This window comes from Mustela lutreola, chromosome 3, assembly GCF_030435805.1.
Source record: "Mustela lutreola isolate mMusLut2 chromosome 3, mMusLut2.pri, whole genome shotgun sequence".
Lineage (NCBI taxonomy): Eukaryota > Metazoa > Chordata > Mammalia > Carnivora > Mustelidae > Mustela > Mustela lutreola.
The window spans coordinates 15,205,188-15,228,772 of NC_081292.1; the positions used below are offsets into that span (position 1 = coordinate 15,205,188).

The 23,585-nt window shown below is 50.1% G+C and overlaps 1 long non-coding RNA gene across 3 annotated transcripts; it reads right to left on the reverse strand.

Moving 5' to 3' along the window:
* Nucleotides 1–147: 147 nt before the first annotated feature.
* Nucleotides 148–21,843, reverse strand: LOC131826408 (uncharacterized). 3 transcript variants are annotated; one of them, XR_009351580.1, is made up of 5 exons: nt 21,787–21,843; nt 21,171–21,417; nt 13,934–14,125; nt 11,417–11,580; nt 148–8,294 (listed from the first exon to the last, which is right to left on the reverse strand). It is a non-coding gene; the product is annotated as an uncharacterized LOC131826408 (long non-coding RNA). The 3 variants fall into 3 exon arrangements; XR_009351581.1 differs by lacking the exons at nt 21,171–21,417; nt 21,787–21,843 and having other exon boundaries at nt 148–7,950; nt 8,032–8,294; nt 13,934–15,060; XR_009351579.1 differs by lacking the exons at nt 21,171–21,417; nt 21,787–21,843 and having other exon boundaries at nt 13,934–15,060.
* Nucleotides 21,844–23,585: the final 1,742 nt, after the last annotated feature.

Here is a 23,585-nt window from a genome sequence, read left to right on the forward strand (position 1 = left end):
GTCCAAACTGAGCGGTGCTCACAGCGTAAAATATACACCACGTGTCGAAGACTTCATAGGAATAAAAGAACGCACAATAGGTCCTTTTTAATCATTTTTATATCATTCCAGTGTTGAAATGGTAATATCTTGGAAACATTAGGTTGAATAAAATATATTATTAAAATTAATCTCCACTGTTTCTTTGCATTTTGTAGAGATACAGGCTGTCGACAATTTAAAATTACATGTATAAGGCGGCTGGTTCGCTCCATCGGGGAAGTGTCTGCCTCAGGCTCAGGTCATGATCCCAGGGTCCTGGGAGCGAGTCCTGCATCAGGCTCCTTGCTGGGCGGGGAGCCTGCTTCCCCCTCGGCCTGCCCCTCCCCCTGCTTGTGCTCTCTCTTTCTCTCCCTCTCTTTCTCTCTCTGACAAGTAAAATCTTTCAAAAAGAAATGAAAATTAAATAAAAGCTAGAGAATGGAAGCTGTCAGACTCTGGGCTCCGAGGCTCAGAACTCACCCAGCGCCCCCCCCGCCACATGCATTGTCCAAAGCAAGTGAGAGGCCCGACAAAGTCCAGGGCCTGGTGAACAGGCTCTGTCCCTTCTGTCAGAAGGGCTGCAGGGGACCGCGACCACTGGACAGTCTCCTGACTCCAGCTCAGTGACCCCAAACAAGGAAAGGATATGCCTTCCCCCTGTACCTTGGTCTTTGTCAGACCCTCATTGGGACTTTTCTGGGTCCTCAGCGCTTTTACCCCCATGGACCCCCCCTCCCAGAGAACCCCTTTCGTGGGCTCCCATAAGCATCGCAGGCACAAGGCTTTGTGTCTCGTGGGCCACATGGAGAAGTCAGTCCTGCGTTTTCTGGCTCATGGAGCACAGAGCCCCAAGTGGTTCAGAGTCCCAGCCCTTGCTCAGCAACCTGAGAACTGTTCGGGGTGACAGAGGGTGGGGCAGGTGTCCTCGAAATGACTTACATATTTCCCTAATGAGCTGTGTTTCAGAGCCTCTATGTGGACATGGGTACTTCGCCCTTCCTTCAGTGATGGGCCATGACTCCAGCTCTAGGGAAATTTGTGGAAGGCAGGTGAGACCAGGAAGGGCATTCAGGGCTCCAACGATGGTAACAATACCAGGGAAACTTCCCTTTGGCAGACCATTTTATGGTGGGCCAAGGGCTTTCCTGGCACTCCCTGCCTGTGAGCCCCGCATCTGCACTCCAAGGTGCCTGCGGCAGCTGGTTCCACCCATCTTCTCGCAGACACAGACACTGAGCCTCTGAGATGTAAAATGACTTGCCCATTTCATGGCGGGTTCTCAGAAGAGCGCCCTGGGCTAGCTCCCTGACACCGCGAGGCCCACATGACCTGACCCTGGGGGCGGCTACTGTGTTTACCCGTCCGGGCAGCAGAAGCTTCCTGGGCCCCTGAAAGGGGTCCGGCCACAAAGGATAGGCCTGGCCTGGTTAGTGCGAGAAGGTTCCCTGGCAGCCATGTGAGCCATGTGTATTTGGGGTCGGGAAGGGCTAGGTGACTCAGATTCTGGGGGACACGCAGCTCTTCAAACTCAGAGCCTGCTTTCGGCTTCTTCCCGTACATGTACGCTAGTCTGTGGTTTTTGACAAGGTTCTGTTGTTCTGGGGCGCCCGGGTGGGTCCATCGGTTAAGCATCTGATTCTTGATTTCGGCTCAGGTCACGATCTCAGGGTCATGGGATCAAGCCCTGCGTCAGGCTCGGGGCTCAGTGTGAAGTCTGCTGGAGAGTCTCTCCCTCTTCCCTGTCCCCTGCTTGTGCTCTCTGTCTCTCTCAAAATAAATAAATTATTTTCAGTTTTTTTAAATTAACATAAAATGTATTATTTGTTTCAGGGGTATAGGTCTGTGATTCGTCAGTCCTCCACAATTCACAGTGCTCACCATAGCACATACCCTCCCAGGGTCCCTCACCCACTACCCTACCCCAATAAAATCTTAAAAAACAAAACAAAAACAAAACAAAAAAACTAGGCTATGTTATTATCACTATTTATTTGGAGAGTGTATCAGAAAGAGCACAGTCCAAAGCCAAACCTCCCTGTCATTGTGACACCTTCTCCCAGAGAAGCTGATTCAGCCGCTCAGACCCAGTTCCACGAATCTGAAATGAAACAAGGGTCACCCGCCTCCCGGGGCCTGTTTGTGAGGAAGAACCGAGGAAAGTGGGTTAAGTGTTTAGCCCATTGCTCAAAGGCACGTTCCGGGCTCAGAGGTGTTCACGGTCCAAGACTCCTCCCGTCCATGTTTATCTGCCCAAGACCCACATGGGGCGTCACCGGGGCCAAGCTGACCACAAGGCAGGACGGCTCCACAGCCTCTTCCCCGCCCTGCTCCTGGCCATCTTCTCGTGGCCCCCATGGAGAAACACGTGGCCCATCGCCTCAGACCAATGGAAAACAGATGTTCTAAGCACTAAGGACCTTTTTCTGTGAGAACATGAGGAACTGGGGTCCTTGCCCTTCCGAGCACCTGTCTAGGAGCGTGCGGCGTGGCGGCCGAGCCCATGGGAGCTGAGCTGCAGGGTGCGGGGGCCGGCGGGGTGCCGCGGGGGGCCTGCCTATGAGTCCCATTTCCTACGTGCACCCAAAGCCATTTCCACCCACTGCTAAGGACGTGAGAAGGCTCCTCCCGCCCTGGAAACCACTTTCCTCCTGGCTGGTCCCAGTGTACTTCAGCCCTGGTGACAGCCCGTTTCCTGCCACAGTCTTGGGGCCTTACGAAAGTCAGCTTGGTTCAAAGAGCTACTGAGTGCCACCAACATACCAGACTCCGGGGTACAGAGACTGACTGGACGCAGTCAGGACCCTTGAGTCATTGGCAGACGAGCTCAGCAGAGCATGGGGAGGAGCAGGGGGAGGCACAGACGGGACCCCCTAATAAAACCCAGCTGAGATAGGTGTAGGTGGGGTGAGATCAGGGAAGGCTTCCTGGTGAAGGTGGTAAGGGAGCTGCTTTCTGGATGCCACCAGTAAGGGCAGCGTTCCAGGCAAAGGCCTCAGCCTGAGCAGAGGCTCAGAGGCACTGTGGGCTCTGGAATGCTGGGTAGTTTGCTGAGGGGGAGGGGAAGAGGGGGGAACGGGGAGGGGGCAGGGCTGCACCTGAGGAGGGCCCCTGGGGGACAGGCGGGGGAGAGGAATGGCTGGCCAGCTCTGCGACTCCAGGACTAACTCGGGCTGCCACCTGGGGATGGTCAGGTCCCTTAGGAACTGTTAGAAGAAACCAGCCAGGGAGGAAGGAGGGGGGCCCATCAAGCAGCTACAGTGGTCTGGTGGAAGAAGGAGAGGAGGGGCCCCACTTGAGGAGTTTGGAAGGCTCCAGAGAGAAGAGAGGGGTAGGTGAGTGTGGAGGAGCAGGGGGCCCAGGGCAGCCGAGCCCCAGCTTGCCGGGCGGGGAGATTAGTCCTGTAATGGGAGGCAAAGAGGCTCCTGATGAGCAGCTTCTGTTCGTGCCTGGGAAGCCTGTGCTGGTGCAGCTGCTGGGCCTCTGTGGTCACAAGAGCCTGCTCCGGAGGCAGGGTGGAGGGGGCTGGGCAGAGCCCCAGGGGTACCCGGCCCACAGCGGACTCTCCCTGCAGCCCGAGGCTGGGTGCTCAGGGAGACCCTGAGGACGGAACAGAGCAGGGACAGGCTGGGGGAGGGGCAGGTCCCCAGTGGGAGCACTGAGGTTTACCCGAGCGCCGCCCCCCCCCCATTGGAGGTGGTGCTTGAAAGGATCATGCCCATTTTCATATTCCCGAGTTTGTTCACGAGCACTAGAAGAATACAGAGAGGGGCGCCTGGCTGGCTCAGTCGGAGCCGCATGTGACTCTGCGTCTCAGGCTTGTGAGTTCAAGCCCCACACCACGGGTACAGATGACTTAAATAAAAATTTAAAAAAATACAGAGGGAACACCATGCCTATTAAAGATATCCCTTGGAGTTCTTTGTGTGGAGGCCAAGGGATGTTAACACGCCCTGGAGCTGAGGAGGATGCGGGGAAGCCTCTACTGATCTCAAGGGCGCCCGCGAGGGGCCGCAAGCGCCAGGAAGGCGGACAAAGGGTGGGCTTGTTTGGGTGGGACGCCCGGTGTCCCCAGCAGCAGGAGCTCCTCACGCCCCGCTCACTGGCCCTGTGGCCAAGTGCTGGTTTGGGTCAGCCCGTGGGAAGGGAGCCAGCTTAGCCCCTCGGGTTGGAAAGGGCAACCTTCGGCCAAGGTGCGGGGGTCACTGGTGAGCAAAGAGCTCGCTACCTCCGAAGTGTCCTCAGATGCCCTCAGATGCCCGGGCAGCCTCCTTGGGGATGCCCACCCAAAGCAAAGAGTCGAGGGGAAGAAGTGGACAGTGGCCACGGCCGTCTTCCCCACACGTGGTCAGCATCACTGCAGGACGATGGCGTGGCTTAGGTGCCCGCAGAGAAGGGGCTGGGAACCTGGTTAGAGCCCACTCCTCTTCTTCCTGAGAAGTGGTAGGCCACTGCCCGGGGCCGCGGAGGAGCTCCCGCCACTGAGAACACACAGCATCCTGCACAGACCGAGCTAATGACAGCCTACGTCAAGCGTTCCCCTTCTGTGCCGAGGACTCTATGAGCCTCATCTAATGTATTCCCAAAACAGCCCCGGGAAGCAGGCATGTGGATTGTCTCCATTTTATAGGTGAAAACACTGACGTTCTGAAAAGTTAATTATTATTCCTCAAGCTCCCTCATCTGCTCAGCAGTGGAGCCAGGATTTAAACTCAGATCTACTTGAAAGACACCACGACCTTGGCGCCTGACCCTTCTGCCGCACTGCCACTGTGTGTTATTTCTGGAACAGGCTTGTTGAGATATAATTCACTTACCACAGAGTTCACCCTCCAAAGTGCATAATGCAATGGTCCATAGGGTCCCACAGCAGTCAGTCTGAGACCATTTTCATCATCCCCCAAAGAAACCCCATACCTGTTGGATACGCCCCTGCCACCACCGGGCCGTCCCCTCTGAGCCCTACACAGCCACTACTCTAATTTCTGTCTCCACAGATTTGCATGTTCTGGGTATTTCCCATAAATGGAATTGTACAATACACGATCTTTCATGGCTGGCTTCTTTTCCTCCGCATGATGTCTTCTGAGCTCATCCAGGTGGTAGCACGTCTCTCTCCTTCATTCCGCTCCACCGCTCAGTAACCGTCTGCTGTACGGATGCGCCGCGTGTATCATTCACCACTGATGGGCCTCCGCGCTGCCCATGACGAATCAGGCTGCTCTGAGCATTCTGGTATGAGGGTCTCGGTAGACGTGTTCCTCTTGGGACCCAGGAGCAGAATTTCTGGGCCAAATCGTAACTATTTATATGGCCACTCTTTTGAGGAAAACAAAACCAATCTGTTTGCAGATGAGGAAGGAGAGGCTCTGAAAAACCCACTGACCTGCCCAGGTTGTACCTGAGCCTAGGTGGCCAAGGAAGGCTTTGCTTTGGGTTACATCCAGCTTCAGAAGGGGAGCTTTTCGACATACTCCACTGTGCATCGTAGGAGCTCACTTCCTACAACTTTAAGACAGGTGCGGGGAGGGGGGCGGAGCGGGCAGATGCACTCAGAATTAAGCCGATGAGTTAAGTAGGATCTCTGCTTCCCAGTGACTTACTGTGACTTGGCCATTCACACCGCGAACCTTTCCCAGTGCGTCCTCTGTGCTGAGCTCTGCACAGGGCGTGATGGTGACCTCAGACTCCCCCAGGGAGCTCCAACTCTACTTAAGAAGGCCTGGGCCGTGTCAGTGACCAGCACTGGTGAGGGACAAATGCTGGGGCCCAGGAAGGTGCTCTGGACACGAGACAGGGCTGAGGAAGACCTCCTGGGGCTTCTGGCCAGAGGGCTGGGAAATGGACAATGAGCATAAGCAAAAGGCATTTTGAAGTGAGAGGATAGTCCGTTTAAAGGCTGTACAGTGTCGGTGGGTCTGGGGGAGGGTAGAGGCAGAGACCAGGACAAGAAGCTGAGCAGCTGGTCAGGGCCTCAAACACCACACCTGGAAGACTGGACTTGCTCTTCCAAAGTGTCCGAGGCACGAATGATACAGAATAATTTGGTGGTTACCAAAGTCCCTCTGGAGCAGTAAAAAGAATGAGAGATGAAAGTGGAGCAGGTTAGAAGCCTACTGCACCAGTCCCAGCAATAGAAGAGAGGGCCTGAATAGGACAGTCGCTCTTGGGATGGAGAGGAAAGAACAAATGGGAGGGACCCCCAGCAAGGAGGGGAGTGTCTGTGCCATTATTCGGCACTGGCAGAGGCAAATTCTGGGAGGTAGGGGCTGAATGGTGCCCCCTGCCCCCGAAAATAGCTGCCCATTGGGAAACTGCGAATGTGACCTAAGGGTCTTTGCAGATGTTGTTAAATGTCTTGAGATGAGCTTTTTTCCTGGATCATCCCACATAAGGCCCTTGATTTGGGGCTTCTGGTCTCCACGATGGTGAGAAAATAAATTTCTCTTGTTTTAAGCCATCAATTTTGTGGTAAATTGTTATAGCAGCCCCAGGAGACTGATAATCAAGGGGGTGCTGTGGGTTCCCGGGCTTGGGAGACCCACCACTTCCACCTCTCCAGGCTCCAGGGAAGGAGGCGCCTAGCTTCCAGACCGCAGACCCAGACAAGGCAAGACTGCAGGGAGAAAAGCTCTCACTCGGGCCCTGCCTCGTGCTAAAAAAACAATCTCCAGTGTGTTGCCACATGAGGATTAGTCAAATAATTACGAGCTCTGACTTTCCCCTGAGTGATTCGGTGGGACTGAAGGCTGAGGCCTTGGGAAGAGTGAGTGGAGTCGTCGCCTGGTCAGGGAGGAAAGGCAGCATCAGTCGCCTCCCAGAAGAGGCCAGTCTCCGTGGGAACCTACAAGAAACCCAACCAGACTCACAGGGACACGCCCCAAACATGAGCCAGTCAGGTGAACCAGAGGCCACTCGCCAGCCACCAGCCCGACATCTTCCACCCCGCACGGTGAGCTCACCCTCTCGTCCACAAAGGCCTCCTCGCAGGAGCAGCACTGCTGGGAGCCAGGGGGGCCTTGCCAAGCACTCTGCAGGCTCTGTCTCCTGGGGCCCAGCAGTGAGGCAGAAAGTTCAGGCAAAGTCACCCCTCGGTAGAGGCTGGGGAGCCCCGTGTGGCAGCAAACTCAGGGGCTTTGGAGTCTAATAAGCCAGGCTCAGACTCCAGCACCGCCTCTTCATGACCCTGTGTGTCAGGCTCCTGTGAGTCAGTTCACTCCACCTCAGTTTTCTCATCTCAAAAATGGGCATGATTAGACCCACAATGCCGGATTGTTTAGAAAATTAAATAAGCTGTCGTATGTCAAGTGCCTGGCACATCGTAGATGCTTTTATCAATTGACAACATGTGTTGAACTACTGTGTGCCACCTGCTAGGGGACACTGGTGAACAAGTCATGGAGCAACGCGGTAACAAGGCTGACACAGCCTCGAGTGGGGAGGCTTTGATGGGAGGGCCAGGAGTCAAGGGGAATTCTGCAGGAAGTTAAGTTGAAGTTGGAATCCTATTCCTGTTGGTCCAGAAGGATTCAGGGATCAGCTTGAGGTCACAGGGCCAGTAGTGGCCAGGTCAGCACTCAGATCCATGCTTCAAACCCCCACTGGCTGCCACCTCTGCTCTAGGGCCTGGACAGTCTCTGAGGGTCCAGCTGTGCAGGACTGGGCCAGCTCTAGGTCAGGGTCAACCCCTTAGAACCTGCAAGCCCCCACCTTGGATGCTGAGCCTTTACCCACTGCCCAGGGAGCCCCTGACAGCCTTGGTCTGGGCCTGGGACGACACATGATGGAGGTAGCACAGTTGGTTTACGCACTCGCATGTTGATGGACAGCTGGCTTGTTTCCAGTTTGTGGTTATTACAGATCAAGTTGCTATGAGTATTTGTTTACAAGTCTTCGTGTGGGCATATGTTTTCTTTTCTCTTGGGCAGATTCCTGGGAGGAGAACAAGCGGATCATGGCAGGTATAATTTAACTTTGTGAGAAACTGCTGAAGTGATTTCCAAGCGCTCTTACCATTTACGTTCTCACGGGGTAGGAATGTTCCAGTTACTCCACTTCCCTGACAACACTTGGTGTCAGCAGTCTTTAATTTTAGCCATCGTCGTCGTCTGCTCGGGCTGCCATAAAAAAAATGCCACAGACCGGGTGGCATAAGCAACAGAAATTTATTTTCTTATACTTTCGGAGGCTGGAAGTCTGAGGTCAGGTGTCCATGTAGTCCAGTTCTGGTAAGGGCTCTCTTTCTGGTTTGCAGACTGACGCCTTCTGTGTCCTCGCTGGGTTGGAGTATGGGGGAGGGCAAGAGTGAAGCCAGTTAGGAGGGCAAACAGTGGTCTCTTTAACCCGTAATAAGAGCACCAGTCCCATAATAGGGCTCCGCTCTCATGACCTCATCTAACTTTAATTACCTCCCAAAGACCCCACCTCCAAACACCACCACACTGGGAATTAGGTCTTCAACATATGAATTTGCGGGCAACAGGAACATTAGGTTTACTACAGCTTTTCTAAAATACGTGTCATGGTATCTCATTGTGGTTTTAATTTGCATTTCCTTAGCAACTGATGACATTGAGCATCTTTTAATGTGCTCACTTGGCAGCTGCTTATCTTTTGTTGGGGAAGTGTCTGTTCAAATCTTTTGTCCATTTTTTACACGTGTTGCATGTTTTCTTATTATTGAGTTTTGAGAGTTCTTTATATATAATGGATGTAAGTCCTTTAGCAGATGCATGATTTGCAAATATTTTTTCAAAGTCTGTAGCATAGCTCCCCCGTTGCTTAATAGTAACTTTCAAAAATCAGAAATTTTAAAATTTTGGTGAAATTCAATTAACCCACTTATTTGATGGGTGACACTTTTGAAGTCACATCTGAGAATCTTTGCCTAACCCAACATCACTAAGTTTTCCTCTTACGTTTTTTATTCTAGAAATTACATAGTTTTAGGATTTGCACCTGCACTTACAATCTATTTTGAATTAAATTTTTTATCTGGCACGTGGTATGGCCCAAGCTCATTTTTTGAGCATAGAGTATATCCAAATGTCCCAGCATTATTTGTTAATGGCCCATCCTATCTCCACAGAATTGCCTTTGCAACTTGGTTTAAAAAAAAAAGTCAGTTATCCATAGGTCTGTTTCTGGACTCTCTTTTTGTCTATCCTATGCCAACACCACAATAACTTTACCACAAGGCTTAAAACCAGGTAGCCTTAGTTCTCCAGCTTGGTTCTTCCAAGTTGTTTGTCTCTCCAGAGTTGTTTGGCGGATCTAGGTCCGATGCATTTCCATATGAATTTTAGTATCAGCGTGTCAGTTTCTTAAAAAGAAAAAAACATGGTGGGACTCTGGACTTGGTAGTTGCTCAGGAAACCATTATGGACGGTGCTGAATATTAACACTACAACCGTGTGTCTTGGTTTACTGGACTTCTTCATGTCCTCCCATTAACTCTCAACAATCCTGGGACAGAGGCAGGGGGCCAGTGTTCCCCATCGTGTGATCAGGAAAGCGGAACCTCAAAGACAAAGTGCATTCCCCACAGTCACGCTGTTGTTGTCGCCCTGCTAGTGAGTGGCAGAAAGATGTTTTGAATGCAGGAGGTCCGGACTCTAAATCGGGTCTCTCCGTACTAACCTGCCTCCGAGGAGGGGTTTCCAGGATCCCCGGAATACTCTAAAAGTTTAATAAGCTGGACAAAAAGAGGCACTCATTGTTTGGGTTACCTTTAAAAAAAAACCACACAATTCCAAATGTTGGTGCCATGCAAATGTATTTCCATTGCCCTAATTTGAACGTTTTCCTCTGTTCTCCTAAAATGTGGGCGTCAGTCTTAATAGGAAAACCATATGTCTCTGTTCCCTTTTAACTTTCTTTCTTGGCAAGAATACAGCTCCTCGGAGGAAAGGGGAGAGGAAAGGGGATACATCACAGAAGGAAGGATTCCAGTTTGAAGTAAGCAAGAACTTCCAGATGGTGAAGGCTGCCAAGCCCCGGGTGAAATTGCCAAAAAGGATGAGATCATTGCCAGCCTGGAAATCCTGAGGTCCCCAGCTCCGCGAGGAAAAGCGATGGCCTTGGCTCTCTCTTTGCTCTGAATGCCTTCTCTCGGGGCATGGTGACACTCACCGGGGTCCCCAGGTGAGCCCACACTGCCAGTGGGACCCACGACGGAGCTGACGTATGGGGTACAAAGCAGTTCTGAAATAGAGGTTTTCTTTTGTGTCGGGTTCCCTGAAAACAGCTTATGAGCTGGAGATTTGCGTGGAGGTGTGCTGAGGGTGCTCTTGGGGTGGGGGTGGGGGGAAAGGAAGCAGATTGGGACACTGATGTGCAATGAGGCTGCAACAGAGTCCTGAGCCCATCTCAGCTCTGGGGCTGCCAGGGCCCTCGAGAGTTGGCCCCATGGTAATCCCCTATCAAATAGTCGTTATTTGGGGCGTGCCTCTTGGGAAGGCAGAGAGACGAGGCTGTGAGCTCCCAGCGGCCGACACTCCTGGCAGTTGGGGAAAGGAGTGCCTCGGTCCTGGACATGGTGGGCACAGCAGGTGCACCAGACGGCCACTGCAAGGTCTAAGATTGTTCTGGACCCTCCCGTGTTTTTCCCTGTTCCACAGAATGTTCCAACTTAGAACACCAGGAACTCACTTCCAGACATCCCTTGTGAGGCCGCAAGTGCATTCACTGTTGGCCTCCCCAGGCAGGGCAGAGGAAAATCTCATCAGTGCCACAATATCACCATCTAGAAGCTCTCCTCTGGGCCCGTCACAAGATTCATCAGCGCCCACTGGGATCCATGCTTCAACACCTCCCCCAAACACACACACACACACACACACACACACACACACGTACAACAGGGATTGTCCATCTGTCCATGCCCAGGGCTTGGCAGGATCTGGCAAGAGGCAGGTCCCAAGCACGTGCATGATGAAAACATGAAGAAACGTTCTAGCTCCGAGCTCACAGGGCTCTCCCAAGGGCTTTACTCTCTTTTCCCCCCTTTTATCAGTTGACGAGCTCTAAGTATTCGCTTCCATTTCCACCAGTCTCAGGGCTCCTGTTGCTATTCATGAAAGACCTGCTAATTCTAGAACTTTGCGATTTCCTTCAGGTCACCCTCCGTGATGGAGAGAACCCCTTGGTGGACTTGTGGGCCAGACTGATCAACCCCAGGAAAGACCCCTCTCCTGTCCCCTGCCGCCCAGGAGGAAGGGTGTGCTCCTTCCTTGCCCAGTGCGAGCAGGAAGCTTCCCGAGAAAGAGGAAACATCAGAAGGCCTGGCCAGCCAGGTGGTCAGGCAGGAGATCCCAAGAGAGGCTGGAGGGAGAAGTGTCCTCGGGGAGAAGAGCTTTTCCCACTCCCACGTGCTCCATGAGTAACACCCGTGGCTCACCTGCTAAGCGCTGAAGGACACGCTGTGCTCTGCGCTGTCATGGGGACCTCATAGGCTGCTGCGGGAACCCAGGTGACCAAGTGCTTGAGGCAGACTTTGGGGTGGGGGCTGGAGGAGCACCAGAAGGCTCAGCTGAGACCCTGAGTGAGGAGGGGGACCTAGCCCTGTAGAAGGAGGAGCCGAGGGCACAAGGAATAGTTCAGGCCGAGGGAACGGCACCTGCAAAAGCCACAGGCAAGCTCAGGACCCAGGGCTCTGGGGGGGGCAGGGTGCTGCATCAGGCCCGTGGGCAGAGCCACAGGGAACATAGATGCTGATGGGACACCGTGCACGGATCGGCAGGGCCAGGGTGGGGAGCCGCTGGTGTGGGGCCCAGACCAGAGCCGTCTGCAGGCACCATTGGGGCTCCTGGGAGTGTGTGGGATAAAGTATCAGCGAAAACAAAGAGCCCAGAGCAGCCCCCTGCCTCCCCCAGCTCCAGTGGGAATGGAGGCCCAGAGTCAACAGCAATAGCATTTTGGGGGGTCAGGGGGTTCTCTCCCCTGGAACCTGCCTCCTGCCATACGCGCGCAGCCAGGACTACCCCGTCCCCTTCAGGTCCTTGCCTTAACAGCTTGTTTGCAAGGGCGGCCCCCAATGCTCATGAGTCTACTTGCAACGACCACTCTTTCTCCTGCCTGTTCTATTTTTCTCCTTGGCCCTTGTCAACCACCACGCCCCCTGCATTTGCTCATCCGGCCTGATTATCGTTGGTTGCCCCTCACTTCTCATCTGTTTTGTTTGCTGCCTAGATGCTGGGCACCTCATAGCTCCTCGGCACATGTTTATGAAATGAGACGGCTAATAACTCCGATTTATGGAGCCCGGCCCTCATACTGCCCCATCTGTTCTCTCCTTGAGCCTCACAACGACCCCCATTGTACAGATGAGCAAACTGAGGCCAGGGGACATAAACGAACACTAGACATTCAGCCAGTGGGTTTAAACCCTTGGATTGGGAATTGCTGCTGCCAGGTCCCTTCCAGAAGCTGCTTTAGCATCTGCAAGTGTTGCCCATATCTAAGAAGGGTGGGTATCCCCCACCTGAGCCCCACCACCATGTGCACAGGTACACATTTGAAAAAAAAAAAACAAAACACAAAAAACAAATTCCAACAACTGCATGCTCAAATTCAGACAGATTTGCAAATCCAAAGTGACAGCATTGGCTAAGGTATTGGCATAAGCCTCCTCTCACGCATGTGGGTCACCAGTGTGTTGGTAGATCTGTCGGAGGGAACTCCGGGAAATGGATACCCTTTCCCCCAGCCCTTGTGGGGTGACCAGCCTGGGAAACATGTTAACTCCTGCATGAGAGGGGTCAGGGACACGCCCCATGGGGAGGCTCAGGGCTCTTGAGTTGGGGGGCAGAGGGAGGCTGTGGCCCGGAATGCCTGCCCTCAACTGGGTCTACCCCTGGCAGTTTGGGCAGGAGCGTGCAGAGAAGGCCAGAAGCTGCTGGCCTTGAGCTCCAAGTGTGTCTCCTGCAAAGCTCCTTGGTCTGGGTGGGGTGAGGTCAGAGTTCATCCCTGGCACAGGTGCAGCTCCGCCACCCCTTTTCCCGCCCCCCCCTTCCCACTTCCTCCTTCAGCCAAAGCCCACAGTTTGAGTGGTTCTTGGTTGACTTCCTCGGAGAAGAAAAGGATGATACAAGGGCCTCCATCTTGCCCTTCCCACACCCCACCCAGTGCGCTTTTAAGATGTGGAAATTTTATTAAATCCCTGAGCATAGCTTCTTTCTACATTTTCTGTGGTTTAACTCTCCGTGGGTCTTTTTGCTTATGGTTTTGGCTTTTTCCCCTTCTTTAAATCAGAGACTTTTCTTTCTCCTTTGTCTCTTACATGAAACAAAGGGCTAACACTTCTAGTATTTTCTACAGGCCTTGCATACTCGGACAGTAAGTACATACCGACCTGGCAACCAGTGTGTCTCTGTGCGTGTGGATCCCCAGGATGAACCTGGATTCTCATCGGCCTGACTGCTTTCCTTTGCAGACTGGCCTCAGGACCTTTGCTCACACCCGTCCCCGGGGAGAGTGGTTTTGTTCCTCCATTTACCCAAACTGGTCTCTTCTCTGCCCTAGGCAAGTTTCCCCAGGCAATAAATATCTTTTCTGAGACTGTAGCCCCTCTCATCCCTCCTGCCCTCCTGGAGGACCATGCCTGGAGGACCATGATCTGGTAGTGTAATTCACCTCTGTGCTGTCCTCTTTGAGAAGGATGAAATTAGCTGTAAAGATATGAGTATGTATTTTAGGAAAATGAACTGCCCCACCCTCAAACGAATATGTATTTTAGGAAAATGAACTGCCCCACCCTCAAACGCATATGTATTTTAAGAAAATGAACGGCCCCACCCTCTAACCTGCTTCCTCCCACAACCGCCCACCCTCAAGGTGACCCACTACAAGTTTGCTTGATCCTCCTGTGTTATTTAATTCCCACGCATTCCCATGTATTCAAATAAAATGCACTTACCTGGAAAGCAGGAACCTGGGCTGAGGCTTCCAGCCAAGCTTCTGCTATTAGTGCTCAATTCCTTCTACTTGTTTTGTCCCCCTGGATCAGGGCAGCCCCAGGGGACATGCAGAATCGGGGGTGATCCCTCCTCTCCACAGGTGAAGTTGCAGAGGTGCAGAGAAGCTAATAGGGTCACCTCAGGTCACGGAGCTAGTAAGAAAGAGAGTGAAATTGGAACGCTTGTCCTCTGACATGCCCAGCTGTTCTGGGAAAAGCACTGAAGGACGCTCGACTTCCCTAAACCTTACTCCCGGGTGCCCGGCTCTGCAGAGCTGAGGTTAGCTAAAAACATGTTGCAATCCCTTGTCACTCTCCAAGTAGCCAAACCCGGGTTCTCATCCGTGACTTGATATGTGCCCTGGGCGGCAGCCCCTTTCAGGCCTGGGGTTCAGTATCCACTTGGGTGAATCATGAACCGTCAGCCAGCTGTCGCCTCACCTTCAGTTCCCTGAGGTGTGAAGCTTGTTTTCTTTTGCTGGCATAAAATAGTCACCTCGAACACATGGTCAGACGTGGGACACTGCCTCAAAGGCAAACACAGACCCACAGGAAAAATTGATCTGTAGAATGCAAGTGCTCCCAGTGCCAAGAGCTGGCTTCTCCCTAGGAAGTTCCCATGCCTGACAAGGATGTCACCTGACTCAAAGAAACAGACGGGACACGCTGCTGAGCTCATGGTTACTGACCCAGGGGAGAAGAGGGAATGCCTGGCCAAGCTCTGTGGGTGTGAACCAGGACGGGCAGCCCCGGAGCCTCAGAAAGATTCCCCGGCTCACACTTCCCAAGTGAAACCCGGCTCCTGGGTCAGCACAAACCCCCTCCTGGGCCTCTTCTTTCTGCCAATCCACGCTGAAACCCCAACCACAGCGGCCAGGCTGGCGGGTGTGCCTTGATGATTAATAGCCAAAGCTTCATGCTTGTGTCAACGCGCTCTCAAGGGACTTCTTTATTTCAGTGCTAGCTGTGTATGGAGGGAGGTTCTTAAAAGAACCTGGGGAGTGTGGAAAGGCTTTGGGTGCTGGCCTGGACCCCTAGCAGGACCCCATGCAGGAGTTTCCTGAAAGGCCACCCAAGAGGATTGTAGGTGCCTCAAGAACACCTATTTCTTTTATTTTAGTAATTACATATTTACTTTAATATGCTTAAAATATACTTAGCACATCTAACCTGTAATTTCATGTAATTATGTAATTCCGTGTCTATTATTATTTAGGAGAAGGCTAAACTTTTTTTTTTTTAAATGTAACTTGATTAAAGTAAAATCTAGGCAAATGATAACACAAGCCACAAGTCGATACGGCAAAAACTCTGATGAGGGAGTTTGAACCACTGGTATTTGAGAAACATCACTTTCTTGGAGAATCCGATATTCACGTCAAAAATATCAATTGAACCTAGATCCAGCAGAGGGAGATAGTTAGAGATCTCTCTTGAGAACCACACTAGTTCATTTCCATGCTTTCGATATGTATGAATTTTTGGAAAGGGAAAGGTACATGAGAGGTTTTGTATTCTGGTTTGTTTTAATTGAGACGTTCACATATCCAAGGCCCTGGGGGGTTGGAGACGAAGCGATGTTGCCGAACAGCGTCATTAGAAATGATCCATGAAGCAAAATCTGAAAAGGCGGGGAAGGAATGATGAGTGGAATCGGGATGAAGTAGGTCACCAGGCTTTGGACTGATTAGAATATTGTTTAAAAAGAAAAGAAAGGAAAAGATGCATAACTCTTTATATTTATCTAAGATCTTTGGAAGCTTTTTGACCCAAGAATATGCTATTTAGATAGCTGTAACATGCGTGCATGTGTGTGTGTGTGTGTGTGTATAGTTCTGTTTGACTTTATGAACTCAACGTTAATTCGTTTGGGCTTTTCTTTGCATGCCAGGTGCCTAGTCTTCATGTGGAATGTGAATCAGAACCAGCTAGAAAACTGGTTAAATACAGACTGTTGGATCTGTTTCCCAGGATTCTCAGTGGGGCCTGCGCAGCTGCATTCTTAAAAATTTTATTTATTTATTTATTTATTTGACAGACAGACAGAGAGAGCGAGAAAGAGAGCATAAGCCGAGAGGGGAGGCAGAGGGAGAAGCAGGCTCCCCACTGAGCAGGGAGCCCAAGGTGGGGCTGGATCTCAGGACCCAGGGATCATGAACTGAGCCAGAGACAGCGGCTTAACCACTTAACCAACTAAGCCAACCCAGCGCCCCTGGACATCTTCCTTATAACAAGCTCTTCAGGGTGTCTGATAAAGATGGTTCTAGAGTTTATTCCATAAAACCTTGGTGCATAGGAAATACACATGATTCAGATATGGATTCCATCCTCAAGAAAACACTCCCTCTCCTCTGTTCCTCTGGGCACTCTCTCTCTCTCGCTCACTCTATCAAATAAATAAATAGAATCTTTTAAAAAATGAGAACACAGCCAAGGGAGGGAGATGACACACCCACAAGAGTCACAAGGTGGAAAGTACGCTGTGTGGCAGGAGAACAGAAAGAAAGTGCCCGGGAGCGCTCACCACCAAACCCAGCCCTTGGATGCTCAAGTACCCTGTTCCTGAAGGTTCTATGCTTGTGCTCTATTCTATTCCAACCAACCTTGAATTATTTACTCATAGTATCTCCTACATCTAGCAGAAGAATCATTTCAATGATGTAGGATCTTTTAAAAAAGATTTTTTTAAAAATTATTTTAGAGAAAGAGAGAGAGAACATGTGCTTGTGTGTGAGCGGGAGGAGGGAGAGGGCCGAGTGCCCGATGCAGGGCTCGACCCCACAACCCTGAGATCATGACCCGAGCTGAAACCAAGAATTGGTTGCTTGGGCGCCTGGGTGGCTCAGTTGGTTAAACATCTGCCTTTGGCTCAGGTCATGATCCCAGGGTCCTGGGATTGAGTCCCATGTCGGGGTCCCCGCTCAGCATGAAGCCTGCTCTTCCCTTTCCCTCTGCCTGCTGCTTCTGCCTGCTTTTGCTCTCTTTGTCTCTGTCAAATAAATAAATAAAATCATAAGAAAAACAAAAAAAAGAACGCGTTGCTCAACCGACGGCGCCACCCCAGAGCCCCTCAATGATGTAGGATCTCATCTTTCATTCTGGTGAAGGGTACTTGGGGGTGGGTGCGAAGAATATTTTGTGGCATGTGGAAATTGTGTTATTAAAATTTCAGCGTCTGTAAATACAGCTTTACTGGAACACGGCCACCACCGTTCATTCACATACTGGCTCTGCCGGTCTCCCGCTCCCGCGGCAGTCACGCAGTTGCAACAGGGAGCATCTGTCTCGAAAAGCTGAGAACATTCAGTGGCTGCCCCTTCCCATCAAAATTTGCCTACCCTTGCTTTTGAACTTCCTTTTCAGTATTGTTACACAGAATGAGAACATTCTTTAGTCCAGGGCCAACTTTGACCCGCTCTGGCCGGTGGGAAAAGGAACATTCTAGGGCGTGTGTGAGTTCAGAATTTTGTTCCCTCTGATGTGGGAGGTTCTTTCCTGGCCTCAGGTGGTTTCCTCACTGGCTGGAGCCGGTCATGTCTCAGCTGAGGACTCCAGACAGACCCTCTGGCCATCTCCAGAGCTCCCTCTCAGGGCGGCTGTCTCCTCTCCAGTCCGCTGCTTGCAAATTCTGCCTCCCTGAACCTTCAGCTCTGTCTCCTCAATTCAGACGGATTCTGACCTGACCGACCACAGGTTCCTGCCAGGCAGCCCCCTCTCTGAGGACGCCAGGGAACTCTCCAGGCGCTAAACTAGGGCAATGTCCGATTTCTTGTTGTCTAATGTCTGAAAACCACCATTTCATCTACGTTGTCCGGATTTTTAGTTGCTAAAGGTAAGGGCAAATCCCATATCTGTTAGTCCATCACTGCCTGGAGGGAACGAAGTACTGTATTTTAAAAGAGGTGAGTGAAATTCACCTTTACAGTGACAGGAATGCAACATGGAAATATTTACCATTTTTTATGTGGACAAAGTTGCAGGTACCGTGAAGTGCACTGTAGTTTGTTGCCTGCATTTATAAGTGCAGGAAATGCTAAGTTCCAATTAGAGATTAGTAAAACTAAAGCTGTAATTCTTTTTCCCCCATACAAATTCATAAACCTTCTGAATTTCATCTGTAGTCCCCGGGAACCCGTGGTTTCTGGGCCGGTTTCTGGCTCTCTAAGACTCTAACAGTAGTTTTTCTTCTGCGTGTGGAAGGTCTTCTAATTGGCCCTCCTGTGGCACTTCCTGCCAATTGCCCTGTAGCATCTTCCTCACAGAGTCCCCATGTTTTGTACAAAGCTGTTCTCTGGCCTAATCAGAGTCTCCACATTCTTTGTGAAACGTGGTAACCATAAGTAGCCTAGAAAGTCAGCGAGGGGACCCAACGTGGAGCCCAGTGGCCCGAGTACCCCCAGACCATCAATGACAACCTTTCTGGTACATTCCAGGGGCATGCAGACCCCCTTAACAGCACCCCACTTCCGGTTTGTATTCTGTTTATGACGAAGGGTGGTCCTTGGGTTGCTTCCTTTCATAACTGTATCTTGCTTTTTCTTTTTGTTTTTAAGACCAAGACTGTATTTGTTCATTAAAAAAAGTCCCCATTAAATGTTCCTTTCTGTGGTCATAAATGTTTACGGTATTGTTGTACTGGGTCTGACATCCACTGAATGATTACGAGGTCATTTTTAGGGACTTAATTTCTTCCCTCCCAAAAGCAGAATAAACAGAGAAAAGGAAGGCCATAATTCATACCCCATTATACTTAACAACAACAAAAAAAGTGGCTAATTAGAATTATTGGTTACTTACTACTAGTGATCATTGCCTATAAAATGCATATACAGTTGGGGCAGACAGAAATAGAAATAGGTAGAATTAAGTTTGTTAGAGCTGTCAGTCACTATTTAATCTTTTTCTCTCCTTAAACCTGAACAGTTTTTATTTTTTACATTGTTTCAAGTAGGTTCCACACCCAGTGTGGGGTTTGAACTCACCACCCTGATAGTAAGAGTTGTGTGCTCTACTGACCAAGTCAGTCAGGTGCCCCTTAACACTTCCTTGGGAATCGCTACTTCTAATCCTGTGATTAGGGACTGAGGCTTGAATAGAATTCTTATTTCACTCTAATCTTTAAGATTAAGCTTCAAAAATACTTCTGAGAATATTGATAGGGGCTTGATGACTGGTTGAATTTAGGGCACTGATAGCTGCTCACTCTTTCTGACCATGACCATGACCATGACCATGAAGACAGGCTCGCTCCTCTCTGTCCTGTAGAGCAATCCCCACTCAGCTCGCTTGCATCGTTTATACACCGTAAGATTCACCTGTTTGAAGGGCTGAATTCAGGGACTTCTAGGAAACCCAGAGTTGTGCAACCTGGTTTTAGAACATGTCCTTCACCCCAAAGTGATTCCCTCGTGCAAGGTTCTCCCCCATTTCAACCCCCCCAGCTCCAGGCCACCACTAATCAACATTCTGTCCCTATGGATTTGTCTCTTCTGGACATCTCATTTGGTGAAATTAATTCAGACACCCTATGCTCTTTGTGACTGGCTCTTTCACCGGGCATAACGTTCAGTCATGGCATGGCACGGAGTTCAAAAGTACCTCATTTCTTCTGATACCAGGCAATATCCCGCTGTACGGGGCCCCAGTTTGGTTCATCCATTCCTGAACTGGGCATCTGGATGGTTTCCACATTTTTGCTATTAAAGTCATGCTACTAATGAATGTCCATATATAAGACTTTGTGGAAACACGTTTTGACTACTCTTGGGTAGCTGCCTAGGAGATTTGCTGGGTTGTGCAGTAACTTCTACGTTTAACCCCTTTTGCAAAAGCCATACTTTTCAAAGGGGCTGCACCAGTTAGCAGTTCCCGAAGCATGGTATGAGGGTTCTTGTCCTGCTGTTTTAACTGCCTTCTTGTCAGGGGTTAGACCCTTCCCCTGAGTCTGATACAAGCTGGAAGGCAGCTCTCCCAAACGTCACAGGTTTCCAATAAAACCCTTGTGATTCACCCCCTATTCTCCCAATCAGGTTCTGCAGACTTCTTATTTTCAATCTTGTTACCTGATTTCCTAAAACGCAGTTTTGGGTTACTCAAGAATTTTCCTGTATTTCCTTTCCTTGTGCCACTGTCCCCTATACACGGCACTCACATAACCTGTGATGGAGTTTGTTTTTCAAATATCTATCTGCCCCAACTAGACAGAAAGCTCTCCGGAGGGGAGATTTTTGTATCTAAAGAGACTAACACAAACCATGGCACAGAGTGGGCCAGTTGAGGAGGCGATGTACCCATTTGGTTCAAATATATAGTGATTTCCTTCAGCCTGTTTCCTTCAGCCTGTTTTCCTTCCAAAGGGCTGACACTTCCCTCAGGACCAATTCACTGAGCACAAAACACAGAATAGTAGAGTCTGCGGAAACCTTGGGAAGAAGTCCAAATCTTTTAGTTCACCCAAAAACTCTAAGGCCCGGCAGGATGGAGTGGTTCTCACTAAAGGTGGTGGGCAAGAGCCAGCCAGGAGAGGTAGGGTGAGCCCCTCCCAGAGGAAGCCCTGGGGAGGACCGGGGCTCTGGGGAACCCAGGTACTATCCCGTCAACAGGGGAGGAGCTGGTCTCTGGCAGAATCTTGACTGCCAGGCCTGAACTCCATTCCTTAGAACAGGAACACTTTCGAGTAGGCTGTGAGGTGACCCCATTGGTTTTCCAGTAGAGTAATAGGGCAAGGGGGAAGAAGAACGGTCAGAGAACTCGAAGTGTGAAGCAAGGAGGGAGGGCCCGGACTGGGTGGGGTGTTGGTAGAAGGATCTAGAGAAGGGAGGACAGGAGTCTGGAGCTGGAAAACAGGTTTCAGTGATGGAAATGAGGAAGATAGGATCGAAGTGCAGGTTTGATGGTTCATGTGCCCTCTGCGGCCCCAGGGCCAAGAGCCTAGTGGGTCAGAGGGTTGCCTCTAAACTCACCACTCTGTCCCAATGCGGGCTGTACCCCACACAAGCGACTGACCTCGGACAAACGACTCCATGACCCTGGCTTGCCCTTGGCTTTCCCATCTGCAAAATGGGGGTGCTAACAACGGCCTCTTGGGTTGTAGGGAGGATTAACTTTGGGGATACACTGAGGCATTTAGGCCGGAGCCTACTGTGCAGCTGGAGATCAGTTCACGGTGGCCTTGGAGCCGGCCCGGCCTGTGACTTACTTCTGTCCTCACGGGAAACTCAAGTCCGGGGGTGTTTGGGGGAAAGGAGTGCCCACTACAGGAGCTGCTTGAAGCAGACGCTCGGTGTCTGGTGTCTGAAGCTCTATAGAAGGCAGCCGATAAATTATCTTGTCTTTCGGAGTTTGTGGGAGTGTTTTAAACTTAATGGAACGTTCTTGAAAAGAACTAGCATTTTTAAAAAAATGCCACATGGCATTTGGATAATGGTCCAAGTATTCAGTCATATCTGGGAAAAGAAACAAAACTGAGTTAGCTCCAGTGTCTATTCGGGTTTTCAAATGTCACTCTTGTGTAAGCTCAGGACTCCCGGGCTGCCCCGGGCACAGGGGGACGGAGACTCCTCTGACTAAGCCCGCCGTCCTTACAACAAACAATACAACTTCATTGAAAGAAAAGGCTTCACTTTTTGGGAAAACTCCTGTAACAGAAATTTAACAAATATGCCAGATTGATGATGATAACCAAAGAGTAAGTTTTCAATGAAAATAAATTCTATATAAAACTTCAAAGTCTTTAATTGGCTAGATAAATTCATCAAGCCTAGCTTCTGAAAACTAAAAGAAGGGAAAAGCTTCACAGGATACAAAGATTATACCTTTTCCACAGGATACAAAGATGGTGGATTGGTGTCATTTTGCGTTTTTTTTTTTTTTTTTTTTTTTTTTTTTTTTTTTTTTTTTTTCTTCACCGATACTGGTGTCCACACCAATATTCCAGAATTCTCTTTAGAAAGAGTAGGGAAAAACACAAATAAAATCTTGGGTAAGTATTTCATGCCTGTCACTATCTGTTTAGGAAACAAAGTATTTCACAAAAGAACCACATTCCACGAAAAGTATGTTTGTTCTGGCTTAAACATCATTTCCTCAGGAAGTCTGATTCAGATGAAGCATCTTGAGAAATTCGAATTGACTTAGCTTGTGGACAACTGAATGTCGCCCTCTTTTCTGAATTCCATGAAATGTTTCAAAGATTAATCCTGCCATTTTAGACTATGCTTTTTTTTTTTTTTTTTAAGATTTATTTATTTATTTGAGAGAGAGAGAGAGAGAGGAAGAATTCAGTGGGAAGGGACAGAGGGAGAGGGAGACTCCCACAGGCTTGACTCCCACAAGCACAACTCCCATCATGACCTGAGATCAAGAGTCGGATGTTTAACCGACTGAGCCACCCAGGTGCCCTGAGACTAAGCTTTTAAACTCAAATATGTACGATTTCATGGCCTTCACTCCCTAGTAGCTATTGTTCCTGCATTTTAACAAATTTATTTACAGAAGTTTCATTTTTAAAAATGTGAACTTTTGCGTGTATTTCTACATCTAAACAAATCAATAGGGAGGAGGAGGAGAGTATAGGGTTAGGAATTCAGACTCTGGGACCAGGCTACCCGACGTCCTGTCCCAGCTCAGCCATTTATGAGCTCCGTGACTTTCTATGGGTTACTTCACCCCTCTGTGCCTCATTTTACTTATCTGCAAAGTGGGAATAATAATTGTATCTTTCTGGCACCCAGGTGGCTCCGTTGGTTAAGCGTCTGGCTTTGGCTCAGGTCACGATCCCAGAGTCACTGGATCGAGTCCCGCCATCGGGCTCCCTGCTCAGCGGGGGGCCCTGTTCTCCCTCTGCCACTCACCCTGCTTGTGCTCTCTCTCAAATCAATAAATACAATCTAAAAAAAGAAACCTGTACGGTTCTCAGCAGGCAGTGAAGATGACCCTCGGAGTGAACCTACATATGTAAAGCAGGGGACTGGCACCTGGTACACAGTAAATGCTCCAGAAATGGTAGCCACTGTTAGCTCTTCTTGGCTTCCCAGTATAGTCAGGGGATGGCTTGTCTGGTTTAATTCACTATTCTAGTTGATAAAAGGCTGCTATGGAGATCATTTAATAGATCAGCACTCTTCACCCAGAACACAATCAAAGATATTCAATGTAAAGATCTGGCGGGTCCTGAGTCCACAGATTTCTGGGGCTGAAGGGACATGAGAGAACATCTCAGTCCACATCTTTATTTCAGGGCTGAACACCCGCAAGGCCCGGCAGCCTGAAGCCACATGCAGAGAGCCACCAGGCAGGGTGGAGACAGTCAGGATGTGGCTGCTTCTGTGGATACTTCAGGCTCTCAGAGGGTCATAGCGAAGTTTCCATTAGGGGCACCAACTTTCGTTGGATCGAGAAGCCTATTCTCTGGAGCAATTCTGCACAGGTCCATCAGAACGACAGACAGAAGCATTTATCTACTGGGCAAAGCAGACACAGGCCAGTGAGCTGAGTCTTCCTGGGAACCTCCTGCTATCATTGATGACGCTGTTAGACAATTCTCACCTGGGGGGTGGGTTCTCCACGCTTCTGTTACATAGCCGCTGAAAGACTTTGTGTAGTTAAAACCATG